The following is a 15,939-nucleotide window of genomic DNA, read 5'->3' as shown; positions in this document are numbered from 1 at the left end:
TAGGGTTAGGTTTAGGGTTAGGGGTAGGTTTAGGGTTAGGGTTAGGGTTGCTGTTAGGGTTACGTTTAGGGTTAGGGTTAAGTTTAGGTTTAGGGTTTGGATTAGGTTTAGGGTTATGGTTGGGATTAGGGTTAGGGTTAGGTTTGGGTTTAGGGTTAGGGTTATGCGTAGGGGTAGGTTTAGGAATAGGGTATGGATTACAGTTAGGGTTAGGTGTAGGTTTAGGGTTAGGGTTAGTGTTAGCATTAGGGTTACGGTTATGGTTAGGGTTAAGGTTAGGGTTAGGGTTTGGGTTAGGTTTAGGGTTACGGTTAGTATTAGGTTACCGTTAGGTTTAGGGTTAGGTTTAGGGTTAGGTTTATGGTTAGAGTTAAGTTTAGGGATAGGTTTAGTTTTAGGTTTAGGGTTAGGTATAGGGTTAGGGTCAGAGTTATTGTTAGGGTTAGTGTGAAGTTTAGGGTTAGGGTTAGGTTTATTGTTAGGGTTAGGGATAGGGTTAGGGTTAGGGTTCGGGTTAGTGTCAGGGTTGCATTAGGGTTAGTGTTTGGATTTGTGTTAGAGTTAGGTTTACGGTTAGGTTTAGGGGTATATTTAGGTTTATGGTATTTATTAGGGTTAGGGTTAGGGTTAGGGTTATATATAGGGTTAGGTTTAGGGTTAGGTTTTGGTTGGGGTTAGTGTTTGGGTTAGGTTTAGGGTTAGGTTTAGGGTTAGGGTTAGGTTTAAGCTTAGGTTTAGGTTTACTGTTAGTGTTAGGGTCAGGTTTAGGGTTAGGTTAGGGTTAGGGTTAGGGTTTGGGTTAGGGTTAGGGTTAGGGTTAATGTTAGGGTTTGGGTTAGGTTTAGGTTTAGGGTTTGGATTAGGGTTAGGGTTAGGGTTAGGGTTAGGTATAGGTTTAGGGTTATATTTAGGGTTAGTTTAGGGCTTGTGTTAGGGTTAGGCTTAGGGTTGGCTTACGGTTAGGGTTTGCGTTAGGGTTAGGTTTAGTGTTTGGGTTAGGTTTAGGGTTAGTGTTAGGGTTAGGATTAGGTTTAGGGTTAGGTATAGGGTTAGTGTTAGAGTTATTGTTAGGGTTAGTTTTAAGTTTAGGGTTAGGTTTATGTTTAGGTTTAGTGTTAGGTTCAGGTTTAGCGTTGGCTGAGGTTTAGGGTTAGGTTAGGGTTTAGGTTAGGGTTAGGGTTAGGGTTTGGTTTAGGGTTAGGGTTATGCGTAGGGGTAGGTTTAGGGATAGGGTACGGATTACAGTTAGGGTTAGGGTTAGGTTTAGGTTTAGGGTTAGGGTTAGTGTTAGCATTAGGGTTACGTTTAAGGTTAGGGTTAAGGTTAGGGTTAGGGTTTGGGTTAGGTTTAGGGTTACGGTTAGTGTTAGGTTACCGTTAGGTTTAGGGTTAGGGTTAGGGTTAGGTTTAAGGTTAGAGTTAAGTTTAGGGATAGGTTTAGGGTTAGGTTTAGGGTTAGGTATAAGGTTAGGGTTAGAGTTATTGTTAGGGTTAGTGTGAAGTTTAGGGTTAGGTTTATGTTTAGGGTTAGGGTTAGGGATAGGGTTTCGGTTTGGATTTGGGTTTATGTTAGGGTTAGGGTTAGGGGTAGGGTTAGGGTTGGGTTTAGGGTTTGTCTTAGGATTAGGGGTTGGGTTAGGGTTAGGTTTAGGGTTAGGGTTAGGTTTAGGGTTAGGTTTAGGTTTAGGGTTCGGTTTAGGGTTAGGGTTTGAATTAGGTTTAGGGTTAGTGTTGGTATTAGGGTTAGGGTTAGGGTTGGGTTAGGATTAGAGTTCGGGCTAGGTTTAGGGTTAGTTTTAGTTTAGGGTTAGGCTTTTTGTTTGGATTAGAGTTAGGGTTAGGGTTAGGTTTCGGTTAGGGTTAGTGTTTGGGTTAGGGTTAGGGTTAAGTTTAGGGTTTGGATTTGGGTAAAGGTTAGGTTTAGGGTTAGTTATAGGGTTAGGTTTAGAGTTATTTTTAGGGTTAATTTTAAGATTAGGTTTACGGTTAGGTTTAGGTTTACGGTGAGGTTTAGGTTTTGGGTTTGGCTTTGGGTTAGGGTTAGGGTTAGGTTTATTATTCGGTTTAGGGTTGGGGTTATGAGTTTGGGTAAGTTCACGGTTAGGGTATGGATTTGATTTACTGTTAGGTTTAGGTTTAGGGTTAGCGTTAGTGTTGGTTTAGGTATAGGGTTAGGGTTAGGGTTAAGGTTAGGATTAGGGTTTGGGTTCGGGTTAGGTTTAGGGTTAGAGTTAGGGTTAGGGCTAGCGTTAAGGTTTTGTTTGGGTTTGGGTTTGGTTTAGCGTTAGGGTTAATGTTAGGGTTAGGATTAGGGTTAGGTTTAGGATTAGGTTTAGGGTTAGGGTTAGGGTTAGGGTTAGGGTTAGGGTTAGGGTTAGGGTTGGGTTCGGGTTAGGGTTTGGATTTGGGTTAGGGTTAGGTTTAGGTTTAGGGTAAGGGTTAGGTTTAGGGTTAGGTTTAGGGATAGGGTTTGGCTTTGGATTTGGGTTTGGGTTAGGGTTAGGGTTAGGGTTAGGTTTAGGGTTAAGTTTAGGGTAAGGTTTAGGTATAGGGTTAGAGTTAAGTTTAGGGTGAGGGTTAGGGTTAGGTTTAGGGTTAGGTATAGGGATAGGGTTAGAGTTATTTTTAGGGTTAGTGTTAAGTTTAGGGTTAGGGTTAGGTTTAAGGATAGAGTTCGGATTAGGAATAAGGTTAATGTTAGGGTTAGCGTTAGGGTTAGTGTTAGGTTTAGGGTTAGGGTTAGGGCTAGGTTTAAGTTTAGGTTTAGGGTTAGGCTTAGGGTTAGGGTTAAGGTTAGGGTTAGGGTTTGGTTTATGTTTAGGTATAGGGTTAGGATTAGGGTTACGGTTAGGGTTAAAGTTGAGTTTAGGGTTAGGTATAGGGTTAGGGTTTTGGTTAGGGTTAGGGTTGTCTTAGTGTTAGGGTTTGGTTTAGGGTTAGGGTTAGTGTTCGTGTTAGGTTTAGGGTTATGGTTAGGGTTAGGATTAGGTTTAGGGTTAGGTATAGGGTTAGGGTTAAATTTATTTTTAAGGTTAGTGGTAAGTTTAGGGTTAGGGTTAGGATTAGGGTTAGGGTTAGGGTCAGGTTTAGGGTTGGGTTAGGGTTAGGGTTAGGGTCAGGTTTAGGGTTGGGTTAGGTTTAGGGTTAGTGTTACGGTTAGGGTTGGGTTTGTGTTAGGGTTTGGGATAGGGTTAGGGTTTGGGTTAGGTTTAGTTTTAGGTTTAAGGTTAGAGTTATGGTTAGTGTTAGGGTTAGGGTTAGGGTTAAGTTTAGGGTTAGGCTTAGGGTTAGGTTTAAGGTTAGGGTTAGGGTTTGGTTTAGTTTTAGGTATAGTTTTAGGCTTAGGGTTAGGGTTAATGTTGAGTTTAGGGTTAGTGTTGCGGTAAGGTTTAGGTTTAGGGTTAGGGTTATGTTTAAGGTTAGGGTTAGGGTTTGTTTTAGAATTTGGGTTAAGGTTAGGTTTAGGCTTAGGGTTAGCTTAGGGTTAGGTTTTGGATTAGGTTTAGGGTTATTGTTCGGGTTAGGTTTAGGGTTAGGGTTAAGGTTAGGCTTAGGTTTCGGTTTAAGATTATGGTTTGGGTTAGGGTTAGGCTTTGGATTTGGGTTAGGGTTAGAGTGAGGGTTAGTGGTAGTGTTAGGTATAGGGTTAGGGTTAGTGTCAGGTTTAGGGTTGGGTTATGGTTAGGGTTATGTTAGGGTTAAGGTTATGTTTAGGGTTAGGTATAGTGTTAGGGTTAAGTTTAGGTCTAGGTTTAGGGTTACGGTTAGGGTAAAGTTCAGGGTTTGATTTAGGGTTAGGGTTAGCGATAGGGTTAGGGTTAGGATTAGGTTTTGGGTTAGGGTTTGGGTTAGGTTTAGGGTATGGATTAGAATTAGGGTTATGGTTAGGGTTAGGGTTAGGATTAGGGTTGGGTTACGGTTAGGGTTTCGTTTAGGGTTAATATTGAGTTTAGGTTTAGGTTTTTGGTTAGTGTTAGTGTTAGTTGTTAGGTTTTAGGGGTTAGGGTTAGGCTTAGTGGTTATGGTTAGACGGTTAGGGTTAGGGTTAGGGTTAGGGTTAGGGTTAGGGAAAGGGTTAGGTTTAGGGTTAGGGTTAGGGTTATGTCAGGGTTAGGGTTAGGGTTAGGGTTAGGGTCAGGTTTAGTTGTTAGGGTTAGTGTCATGATTAGGGTTAGGGTTAGCTTTTAGTGTTAGGGTTAGTGTTAGGGTTAGGGTTTAGGTTGAGGGTTACGGTTAGGGTTAGGGTGAGGATGAGGGTGAGTGTTAAGTTTAGTTTGAGCATGAAGTTTAGTTTTAGTGTTAGGGTTAGTGTTAGGGTTCGGATTTGGGTTAGGGTTTGGGTTAGGGTTCGGGGCATGGTTAGGTTTAGGTTATGGTTAAGGTGAGGGTTAGCGTTAGGTTTAGGGTTAGGGTTTGTGTTAGGGTTAGGTTTTGGGCTAGGGGTAGGTTTAAGGGTAGGTTTAGGGTTAGGCGTAGGGTTAGTATTAGGTTTAGGGTTAGGGTATTTATTAGAGTTAGGGTTAGGGTGAGGGTTAGGTTTAGGGTTGGGATTGTGTTAGGATTTGTTCTTGGGTTAGGGTTAGGTTTAGGGATAGGGTTACACTTAAGCTTAGGGGTAGGGTTAGGGGTATGGGTAATGTTTGGTTTTAGGGGTTAGGGGTTAGGGGTTAGGGTTACGCTTATGGGTTAGGTTTAGGGTTAGGGTTAGAGGGTTAGTGTTAGGGTTGGGTTAGGATTGGTGGTTCGGTTAGGGTTAGGGTTAGGGTTAAGGTTAAGTTTAGGGTTTGGGTTATGGCTAGTGTTAGGTTTAGGGATAAGCTTATGTTCAGGTTTTGTGTTAGGGTTAGGGTTAGCGTTAGGTTTAGGGCTAGAGTTAGGGTTAGGGTTAAGGTTATGTTTAGGTTAGGGTTTGGCTTAGGTTTAGTTTAGGATTAGGGTTTGGGTTAGGGTTAGGGATAGGGTTAGGTCTAGGGTTAGAGTGTTAGGTTTAATGTCAGGTGTTAGGGGTTAGGGTTAGGCTTAGGGGTTAGGGTTAGGTTTAGGGTTAGAGGTTTAGGGTTAGTGTTCGGTTAGGTTTAGGGTTAGGGTTACGTTTATGGTTGGGTTAGGATTAGGGTTTCAGTTAGGGTTAGGGTTAAAATTAAGGTTAGGTTTTGGGTTAGGGTTAGGGTTAGGGTTAGGGTTAGGGTTAGGGTTATGGGTAGTGTTACGGGTTAGGGTTAGGGTTAGGAGTATGTTTATTTTAACGGTTATGGTTAGGGTTAGGGTTTGATCCGCCATTACGTTTAGGGTTAGTGTTAGGGTTAAGGTTAGGGATAAATTTATTGTTAGGGTTAGGGATCGGTTAGGGTTAGGGTTAGGGTTAGGGTTTTGGTTAGGGTTAGGGTTAGTTTTATATTTAGGGTGTGGGTTAGCGTTAGTGTTAGGTTTTGGATTTGGGTTAGGGTTCGGGTTAAGGTTAGGGTTTGTGTTAGAGTTAGGTTTAGTGTTAGGATTAGCTTAAAGGTTAGGGTTAAGGTTAGAGTAAGGGTTAGTGTTAGGGTTAGGGTTAGGTTTATGATTAGGGTTTGGTTATGTTTAGGGTTAGGGTTAGGATTAGCTTTAGGGTTAGGGTTGAGGTTAGGGTTAGGGTTTAGGTAAGGGTAGGGTTAGGGTTAGGGTTTGGGCTAGGGTTAGTGTTGGGTTTAGGGTTAGGGTTGTAAGGATTTTGCTTAGCTTTAGGGTTAGTGTTAGGTTTAGGGTAAGGGTTAGGGTTAGGGTTGTTAGGGTTATGCTTAGCGTTAGGGTCAGGGTTAGGTTTAGGGTAAGATTTAGGGTTAGGGTTATGGTTAGAGTTAGGGTTAGGGTTGGAGTGTTAGGGCTAGGGTTAGAGTTAGTGTTAGTGTTAGGATTAAAGTTATGGTTTGGCTTATTGTTAGTTTTAGGGTTAGGTTTAGGGTTAGGGTTAGGTTTAGTGTTAGATTCAGGGTTAGGTTTAGGGTTAGGGTTAGGTTTAGGTTTAGCGTTAGGGGTACGGTTAAGGGTACTGGTTAGGGTTAAGGTTATGATTAGGTTTAGCTTTAGATTAGAATTATTGTTAGGTTTAGGGTTATGGTTCGGGTTAGGTTACGTTTAGGGTTTGGGTTAGGGTTACGCCTAGGGTTATGGTTAGGGTTATAGTGTTAGGGTTAGCTCTGCGTGTATCCGTTAGGGTTAGGGTTTTGGTTAGGATTAGCTTTAGGTTTAGGGTTAAGTTTAGGGTTAGGCTTTGGGTAAGGGTAGGGTTAGGGTTAGTGTTTGGGATAGGGTTAGTGTTAGGGTTAGGGTTGTAAGGGTTTTGCTTACCGTTAGGTTTAGGGTTAGGTTTTGGGTAAGGGTTAGGGTTAGGGTTAGGCACAGGTTTAGGTTTAGGTTTAGGGTTTTGGTTAGGTTTGTTAGGGTTATGCTTAGCGTTATGGTTAGGGTTAGGTTTCGGGTAAGATTTAGGGTTAGTGTTATGGTAAGAGTTAGGGTTAGGGTTGGAGTGTTAGGCTTAGAGTTATGGTTAGGGTTAGGGTTATTGTTAGGGTTAGGTTTAGGGTTAGGGTTAGGGTTAGGGTTAGAGTTAGGTTTAGTGTTAGGTTCAGTGTTAGGTTTATGGTTATGGTTAGGTTTAGGCTTAGGGGTATGGGTAAGGGTAAGGTTTAGGGTTAATCTTATGTTTAGGTTTAGTGTTAGGTTTGGCTTATTGTTAGGTTTAGGGTTATGGTTAGGGTTAGGATAGGGTTAGGGTTTGGGTTAGGGTTAGGGCTAGAGTTACAGTTAGGTTTAGAGTGTTAGGGTTATCTCTGCGGGTAGCCGTTAGGGTTAGTGTTAGGGTTAGGGTAAAGTTAATGTTAGGGTTAGGGTTACGGTTAGGATTATGGTTAGGGTTAGTGTTAGAGTTAGCTTGGGGTTTGGCCTAGGGTGGGGTTAGGGTTAGGGTCAGGGGTCATGGGTTAGGGTTTTGTTTGGGTGTTAGGGTTAGGGTTAAGTTTAGAGGGTGAGGGTTAGCGTTAGGGTTAGGGTTAGGGTATGTCAGCGTTAGGGTTAGTGGTATGGTTAGTGTTAGGGTTTGGTTTAGGTTTATGGTTAGGGTTAAGGTTTGGGTTAGGGTTAGGGTTAGTGTTAGCGTTAGGGTTAGGGTTAGGTTAGGGTTAGGGTTAAGGCTAGGGTTTGAATTAGGGTTAGTATTAGGGATGGTTTATGGTTAGGGTTAGGGTTAGGGATAAGGTTACGGTTAGGATTATGATTAGGGTTAGTGTTAGGATTAGATTAGGGTTTGGATTAGGGTGGGGTTAGGATTAGGGTGGGGTTAGGATTAGAATTATGGGTTATTCGTTAGGGTTTTGCTTAGGGGTTTGGGTTATTGTTAGGGTAGAGGGTGAGGGTTAGCGTTAGGTTATGTTAGCGTTAGGGTTAGGTTTCGCGTTAGGCTTAGGCTTAGGTTTAAGGTTAGTGTTAGGGTAAGGTTTATGGTTAGGTTTAGGGTTAGTGGTTGGGTTAGGGTTAGGTTTAGGTATAGGGTTGGTTTAGGGTTAGGGTTAGGTTTTGGATTAGGGTTAGGGTTAGGATTAGGGTTGGGTTAGCGTTAGTGTTGGAGTTAGGGTTGGGTTAGGCTTAGGGTTCGTCTTACGGTTAGGGTTTTGGTTAGCATTAGGGTTAGGTTTAAGGTTAGTGTTTGGGTTAGGGTTAGGGTTAGGGTTTGGATTTGGGTTAGGGTTAGGTTTACGGTTATGCTTAGGTTTAAGGTATGGGTTAGGTTTAAGGTTACGTTTAGGGTTGGATTAGGCTTAGGGTTTGGGTTAAGGTTTTTATTAGGTGTAGGTTAGGGAATGGGTTAGGGTTGGGGTTAGTGTTAGGTTTAAGGTTAGGGTTCGGTGTTAGGGTTAGTGTTAGGGTTATATTTAGGGTTAGGGTTAGTGTTAGCGTTAGGGTTAGGTTTAGGGTTTGATCCGTCTTTAGTGTTAGGTTTAGGGTTAGGTTTAGTTTTGTTAGGGTTAGGGTTAGGGATAGGGTTAGGATTCTGATTAGGGTTGTTAGAGTTACGCTTAGCGTTAGGGTTAGGGTTAGGTTTAGTATAAGGTTTAGGGTTAGGGTTAGTGTTAGAGTTAGGGTTAAGGTTGGAGTGTTAGGGTTAGGGTTAGGGTTATTGTTATGGTTTAGGTTTAGGGTTATGGTTAGGGTGAGGGTTATGGTTAGTGTTTGGGTTATGGTTAGGGTTAGGTTTTGGATTTGGTTTACGGTTAGGTTTAGGGTTAAGATTAGGGTTTGGTATACGGTTAGGATTAGGGTTAGGTTTAGGGTTACGTTTAGGGTTAGGTTTAGTTTTAGTGTTACGTTTAGGGTTAGGGTTAGGGTTAGGGTTAGGTTTAGGGTTAGGGTTGAGGTTAGGGTGAGGGTTTAGGTAAGGGTAGGGTTAGGGTTAGGTTTTGGGGTAGGGTTAGTGTTAGGTTTAGGGTTAGGTTGTAAGGATTTTGCTTAGCGTTAGAGTTAGTGTTAGGTTTAGGGTAAGGGTTAGGGTTAGGGTTAGGGTTAGTGTTAGTGATAGGGTTAGTTTTAGGGTTATGGTTAGGGTTGTTAGGGTTATGCTTAGCATTAGTGTTAGGGTTAGGTTTAGGGTAAGGGTAAGGGTTAAGGTTGGAGTGTTAGGTTTAGGGTTAGGGTTAGGGTTGGAGTGTTATTGTTAGGGTTACGGTTAGGGTTATTTTTAGGGTTAGGGTTAGGGTTTGGTTTAGGGTTAGGGTTAGGGATAGGTTTAGGTTTAGGGTTAGGTTTTTTAGTGATAGACTAAGGGATAGGGTTAGGGTTCGGTTTAGTGTTGTTAGGGTTATGCTTATCGTTAGGGTTAGGGTTATGTTTAGAGTAATATTTAGGGTCAGGTTTACGGTTAGAGTTAGGGTAAGATTTAGGGTTATGGTTATGGTTAAAGTTAGGGTTAGGGTTGGAGTGTTAGGGTTAGGGTTTGATTTAGTGTTAGGTTTAGGTTTATTTTTAGGGTTAGTGTTAGGTTTAGGGTTTGGGTTATGGTTAGGGATAGGGTTTGGATTTGTGTTAGGGTTAGGGTTAAGATTAGGTTTTGGGATACTGTTAGGGTTAGGGTTAGGTTTAGGGTTAGGGTTAGGATTAGAGTTAGGTTTAGTGTGAGGTTTAGGGTTAGGTTTAGGGTTAGGGTTAGGTTTAGGCTTAGGGGTATGGGTAAGGGTAAGGGTTAAGGTTAAGCTTATGTTTAGGTTTAGTGTTAGGTTTGGCTTATGGTTAGTTTTAGGGTTATGGTAAGGTTTAGGTTAGGGTTAGGGTTTGGGTTAGGGTTAGGGTGAGGGTTAGGGTTAAGTTTTGGTTTATGGTTACGGTTATGGTTTGGATTTGGTTTATGGTTCGGGTTAGGGTTAAGGTTAGGGTTTGGGATAGGGTTAGGGTTAGGTTTACGATTAGGTTTAGGGTTACGGTTAGGGTTAGGGTTAGGTTTAGTGTTACGTTTAGTATTAGGTTTAAGGTTAGGGTTAGGTTTAGGGTAAGGGTTAGGGTTAGGGTTGGGGTTAGGGTTAGGGTTAGGGTTAGGGCTAGGGTTAGGTTTAGGTTTAGGGCTAGGGTTGGGTTAGTGTTAGGGTTAGGGTTAGGGTTAGGGTTAGGGTTAGGGTTAGGGTTAGGCTTAGGGTTAGGGTTAGGGTTAGAGTTAGGGTTTGGGTTGGGGTTATGTTTAGTGTTGGGTTAGGATTAGGGTTTGGGTTAGGGTTAGGATTAGAGTTAAGTTTAGGGTTTGGTTTAGGGTTAGCGATAGGGTTAGGGTTAGGTTTACGGTTATGGTTAAGGTTAGGGTAAGGCTTAGGTTTAGGTTTAGGGTTATGGTAGAGGTTACGGTTACGGTTAGGTTTAGGATTAGGATTAGTGTTAGGATTAGGGTCAGGGTTAGGTTCGAATTTAGGGGTAGGGTTGGGTTAGGGTTATTGTTTGGGTTAAGGTTAGGTTTAATTTTACGTTTCGGGTTAGGTTTAGGTTTAGGGTTAGGGTTAGGGTTATGTTTAGGTTTATTGTTAGGGTTAGGGTTAGGTTTAGGGTTAGGGTTAGGGTTAGGTTTAGGGTTAGGGTTAAGGTTAGGATTATAATTTAGGGTTAGGTTTTGGTTTACGGTGACCATTAGGGTTAGGGTTGGGGTTAGGTTTAGTGTTGGGTTAGGATTAGGGTTAGGGTTAATTTAGGGTTTGGTTTATTGTTAGCGATAGGGTTAGGATTAGGGTTAGTGTTAGGGTTAGGGTTAAGTTTAGGGTTAAGGTTTGGTTTGGGTTAGGGTTTGGGTTATGGTTTGGGTTAGGGTTAGGTTTAGGTTTAGCGTTGGGTTAGGGTTAGGGTAACGGTTATGTTTAGGGTTTGCGTAAGGGTTAGGGTTAGGGTTTTGATTAGGGTAAGGGTTATGTTTTTCATTTGGCTTACGTTTAATTTTAGTTTTAAGTTTAGGTTTTGGTATTGGGTTATGGTTAGGGATAGGGTTAAGGTTAGGGTTGGGTTAGGTTTAGGGTTGGTTTATTGTTAGGGTTAAAGTTAGGGTTAAGGTTAGGGTTAGGGTTAGGTTTAGGGTTAGGGTTAGGGTTAGGGTTTGGGTTCTGTTTGGATTAGTGTTAGTGATAGGGTTAGGGTTAGGGTTAGGATTAGAGTGTTGGGTTTAGATCTGCTTGCAGCTGTTGGAGTTAGGGTTAGAGTTAGGGTTAGGGTTAGGGTTAGTGCTGGTCAAGGGTTAGTGTTTGGGTTTGGTTTAGGGTCAGGGTTAAGGTTAGGGTTTGGTTTAGGGTTAGGGTTAGGCTTAGCGTTTGTTTAGGGTTAGTGTTTAGGTTAGGGTTAGGGTTAGGGTTAGGGTAAAGGTTAGGATTATGGTTTATGTTTAGGTTTAGGGGTAGTGTTAGGGTTAGGGCTAGGGTTAGGGTTAGGGTTAGTGTTATGTTAGGGTAGGGGTTAGGGTTATTGTTAGGTTTAGGGTTTGGTTTAGGGTTAAGGTTAGGGTTAAGTTTAGGGTTTGGGTTTGGGTTAGGTTTAGGGTTTGGGTTAGGCTTAGGGTTAGGGTTTGGGTTGGGTTAGGGTTACGGTTGGGGTTAGGGTTAGTGTTGGGTTAGGATTAGGGTTTGGGTTATGGTTAGGTTTAGGTATAGGGTTAGGGTTTGGATTACGGTTAGGGTTTGGGATAGAGTTAGGGTTTGGGTTAGGTTTAGGGTTGGGGTTAAGGTTAGGGTAAGGTTTAGGGTTAGGTTTAGGGTTAGGGTTGAGGTTAGGTTTAGGGTTTGGTTTATGGTAGGGTTAGGGTTAGGGGTTAGGTTATAGAGTTAGGTTTAGGGGTTAGGTTTAGTGTTAGGGTTAGGGTTAGTGTTATGTTAGGGTTAAGGTTAGGTCTAGGGTTAGGGATAGGATTAGGGTTATGGTTAGTGTTTGGGTTAGGGTTAGAGTGAGGGTTAGGGTTTGGGTTAGGGTTAGGGTTAGGGCAATAGTTAGGGTTATGGCTAGGGTTGTGTTAGGATTAGGGTTTGGGTTAGGGTAAGGGTTAGATTTAAGTTTAGGGTTTGTGTTTGGGTTAGGGTTAGGGTTAGGGATAGGACTAGGGTTAGGGATAGGTTTAGGGCAAGGGTTAAGGTTACTGCAAGGTTTACTCTTAGGTTTAGGGTTAGGGTTACGTTTAGGATTAGGTTTAAGGTTAGGATTAGAGTTAGGGTTAGGGTTAGGGTTAGGTTTAGTGTTAAGCTTTGGTTTAGGTTTAGTGTTAGGGGTGCCTTATGGTTAGGTTTAGCGATTTGGTTTTGGGTTAGGTTAGGGTTAGGGTTTGGGTTAGGGTTAGGGCTAGGGTTAGGTTTAGGTTTAGAGTGTTAGGTTTAGATCTGCAGGCAGCCATTAAGGTTAGGGTTAGGTTTAGGATTAGTGTTAGGATTAGGATTAGGGTTAGGGTTGTATTTAGGGTTAGGGTTGGATTGGTGTTAATGTTAGGGTTAGGGTTATGGTTTGGGTTTGAGTTGGTTTAGGGTTAGGGATAGGGATTGGGTTAGGGTTTTCGTTAGGGTTATGGTTAGGGTTGGGTTAGGATTAGGGTTGGGTTAGGATTAGGGTTTGAGTTAGGTTTAGTGTTAGGTTTAAGGTTAGGATTTCGGTTAGGGTTAGGGATTGGGTTAGGTTTAGGGTTAGGTTTAGGTTTAGGGTTAAGGTTAGGATTAGTATTTATTGTTAGTTTTAGGTTTATGTTTGTGGTTAGGGTTAGGGTTAAGCTTAGGTTTAGGGTTAGTTTAATGTTTGATTTATGTTTAGGTGTAGGGTTTTGGTTAGTGTTATGTTAGTGTTAGGGTTTAGGTTAGTGTTAGGGCTAGGGTTAGGTTTAGGGTTAGAGTGTTAGGGTTAGATCTGCGGGCAGCCGTTTGGTTTAGGGTTAGGGTTAGGATTAGTGTTAGTATTAGGGTTAGGGTTAGGGTTGAGTTTAGGGTTAGGGCTGGGTTAGGGTTAGGTTTTGACTTATAGTTAGTGTTAGGTTTAATTTTAGGTTTCGGTTTAGGTTTAGGGTTAGGGTTAGGGTTATGGTTAGGTTTAGGGTTAGGGTTAGGGTTTGGGTTGGGTTAGGGTTTGGTTTAGGGTTAGGGTTAGGTTTAGGGTTATGTTAGGTTTACGGTTAGCGTTAGGGTTAGGGTTAGGGTTAGATTTAGGGTTAGGGTTAGTGTTAGGTTTAGGGTTAGGGTTAGGTTTTAGGTTAGGTTTAGGGTTTGGTTAGGGTTAAATTTCGAATTTGGGATATGATTTGGGTTAGGGTTAGGTTTAGGGTTTAGGTTAGGTTTTGGGTTAGAGTTAGTTTTATGGTTAGGTATAGGTTTACAGTTAGGTTTAGGTTTAGGTTTAGGGTTCGGTTTAGGGTTAATCTTAGGTTTAGGTTTAGTGTTATGTTTAAGGTTAGTGTTAGGTTGAGGGTTAGGGTTAGGGTTAGTGTTAGGGTTAGGTTTAGGGTTAGGGTTAAGTTTAGGGTTAAGGTAGGATTAGGGTTAGGGTTGGGTTAGGGTTAGTGTTAGGTTAGGTTTATGGTTGGGTTAGGATTAGGTTTTGGGTTAGGTTTTGGATTAGGGTTAAGGTTACTGTTTGGGTTAGGGTTAACGTTAGTTTTAGGGTTAGGGTTAGGGTTAACCTTAGGTTTAGGTTTAGTGTTAGGGTTAATGTAAGCGTTAGCTTTAGGTTTAGGGTTAGAGTTAGTGTTAGGGTTTGGTTGGGGATAGGGATACGGTTAGGGTTAGGGTTAGGGTTACGGTTAGGTTTAGGGATACGTTTAGGGTTAGGATTAGGGTTATGGTTAGGTTTATGTTAGGGTTAGGGTTATGGTTAGGTTTTTGTAAAAATTTGGGTTAGGGTTAGGGTTACGGTTAGGGTTAGTGTTAGGTTTCTGTAAGGGATAGGGTTAGGTTAAAGTTAGGGTTCTCTTAGTGTTAGTGTTGGGGTTAGGGTTAGGGAAGTTTTAGGGATAGTGTTAGGGTTCGGTTTAGGTTAGCGGTAGGGTTAGGTTTAGGTTTAGGGTTATATTCAGGGTTAGGGTTAGGGTTAGGGTTTAGTTAGGGCTGGAGTTAGGGTTAGAATTAGGCTTAGGGTTAGTGTTAGGGTTAGTGTTATGGTTAGGGTTAGGGTTAGGTTTAGGGTTAGGGTTAGGGTTACGGTTAGGTTTAGGGTTAGGTTAGGGTTAGGGTTAGGGTTTTGTTAGGGTAAGGGTTAGGGTTAGAGTTAGGGTTAGGGTTAGGGTTAGTTTAGGGTTAGGGTTAGGCTTACGGTTAGTGTTAGGGTTAGGTTTCTGTAAGGAATAGGGTTAGGTTAAGATTAGGGTTATGTTAGGGTTAGGGTTAGGCTTAGGGTTAGGGTTAGGGTTTGGTTTAGTGTTAGGGTAAGGGTTAGGGAAGTTTTAGGGTTAGTGTTAGGGTTCGGTTAAGTTTAGGGTTAGGGTTACGTTTAGGTTTAGGTTTAAGGTTAGTGTTAGGGTTAAGTTAGGGTTACGGTTAGGGGTAGGGTTAGGGTTAGGGTTAGGGTTAGGGTTAGGGTTAGGGTTAGGGTTAGGGTTAGGGTTAGGGTTAGGGTTAGGGTTAGGGTTAGGGTTAGGGTTAGGGTTAGGGTTAGGGTTAGGTTTATATTTATGGTTATGTTCATTGTTAGGGTTAGGGTTAGGGTTAGGGTTACGGTTAAGTTTAGAGTTAGGGATAGGGTTTTGTTACGTCAGGAGTTAGGGTTAGAATTAGGGTTAGGGTTAGGGTTTGGTTTAGGTAAGGTTTAGGGTTAGGGTTAGGGCTAGGGTTCGGGTTATGTTTAGGGTTAGATTTCTGTTAGGGTTAAGGTTAGGGTTAGGGTTACGTTTAAGGTTAGGGTTAGGGTTAGGGTTTTGTTAGGGTTAGAGTTAGGTTTAGAATTAGGGTTAGGGTTAGTGTTATGTTTAGGATTAGGGTTAGGATTAGGGTTAGGGTTAGGGTTACGTTTAGGTTTAGGGTTATGTTAGGGTTAGGATTAGGGTTAGGGTTAGGGTTTTGTTTAGGGTTAGGGTTAGGGTTAGGGAAGTTCTAGGGTTAGTGTTAGGGTTCAGTTTTGTTTAGGGTTAGGGTTAGGTTTAGTTTTAGGGTTAAGGTTAGTGTTAGGGATAAGTTAGGGTTACGGTTAGGGTTAGGGTTAGGGTTAGGGTTAGGGATAGGGTTAGGTTTATGTTTATGGTTATGTTCATTGTTAGGGTTAGGGTTAGGGTTAGGGTTTGGGTTAGGGTTACGGTTAAGGTTAGTGTTAGGGTTAGGGTTTTGTTACGGCTGGAGTTAGGGTTAGAATTAGGGTTAGGTTTAAGGTTAGGGTTAGGGTTTGGTTTAGGGTTAGGGTTAGGGTTAGGGAAGTTTTAGGGTTAGAGTTAGGGTTCGGTTTAATTTTGGGTAAGGGTTAGGTTTAGGTTTATGTTTAAGGTTAGTGTTAGGGTTAAGTTAGGGTTACGGTTACGGTTAGGGTTACGTTTACGTTTAGGGTTAGGGTTATGTTTAGGGTTAGGGTTAGGGTTAGGTTTACAGTTAGGGTTATGTTAGGGTTAGGGTTAGGGTTAGGGTTAGGTGTATCGTTAGGTTTGGTGTTAGTTTTAGGATTAGATTTAGGTTGGGGTTAGGGTTAGGGTTAGGTTTATGTTTAGGGTTTATTATGGTTACCGGTAGGATTAAGGTTAGGGTTAGAGTTACTGTTATTGTACGTTTAGGGTTATGGTTAGGGTTAGGGTTTGGATTAGGGTTAGGTTTATGCTTAGGTTTAGGCTTAGGCTTAGGCTTAGGCTTAGTCTAAGGGTTAGGTTTAGGGTAGGTTTTAGTATTATTTTTAGGCTTATTTTTTGTTGTTAGATTTAGAGTTATGTTAAAGTTAGGGTTACGGTTAGGGTTAGGTTTAGAGTTAGTGTTAGGGTTATGATTAGGTTTAGCGTTAGGTTTAGGTTTAGGTTAGGGTTACGGTTACTGTTAGGGTTAGGCTTAGGGTTAGGGTTTTGTTAGGGTTAGGGTTATGGTTAGGATTAGGGTTAGGGTTAGGATTAGGGTTAGCGTTAGGGTTAGGGTTAGGGTTAGGGTTAGGGTTAGGTTTAGTATTAGGGTTAGGGTTAGGTTTAGGGTTAGGGTTAGGGTTAGATTAGGGTTAGCGTTACTGTTAGGATTAGGGTTAGGGTTTGGGTTAGGGTTAGGGTTAGGCTTAGGCTTAGGGTTTGGCTTAGGGTTAGGGTTAGGGTTACGGTTAGGGTTAGGTTTAGGGTTAGTGTTCTGTTAGGGTTAGGGTTAGGGTTAGGATTAGGTGTAGGGTTATGGCTAGGCTAAGGATTAGGTTTAGGGTTAGGTTTAGGATTAGATTTAGGTTTGGGTTAGGTTTAGGTTTAGGGTAAGCGTTTATAAGGGTTACCGTTAGGGTTAGGGTTAGGGTTAGGTTTAGAGTTACTGTTAGTGTCGGTTTA

This window comes from Aythya ferina, assembly GCF_964211825.1.
Source record: "Aythya ferina genome assembly, chromosome: 21".
NCBI lineage: Eukaryota > Metazoa > Chordata > Aves > Anseriformes > Anatidae > Aythya > Aythya ferina.
This window is presented reverse-complemented; position numbering follows the sequence as displayed.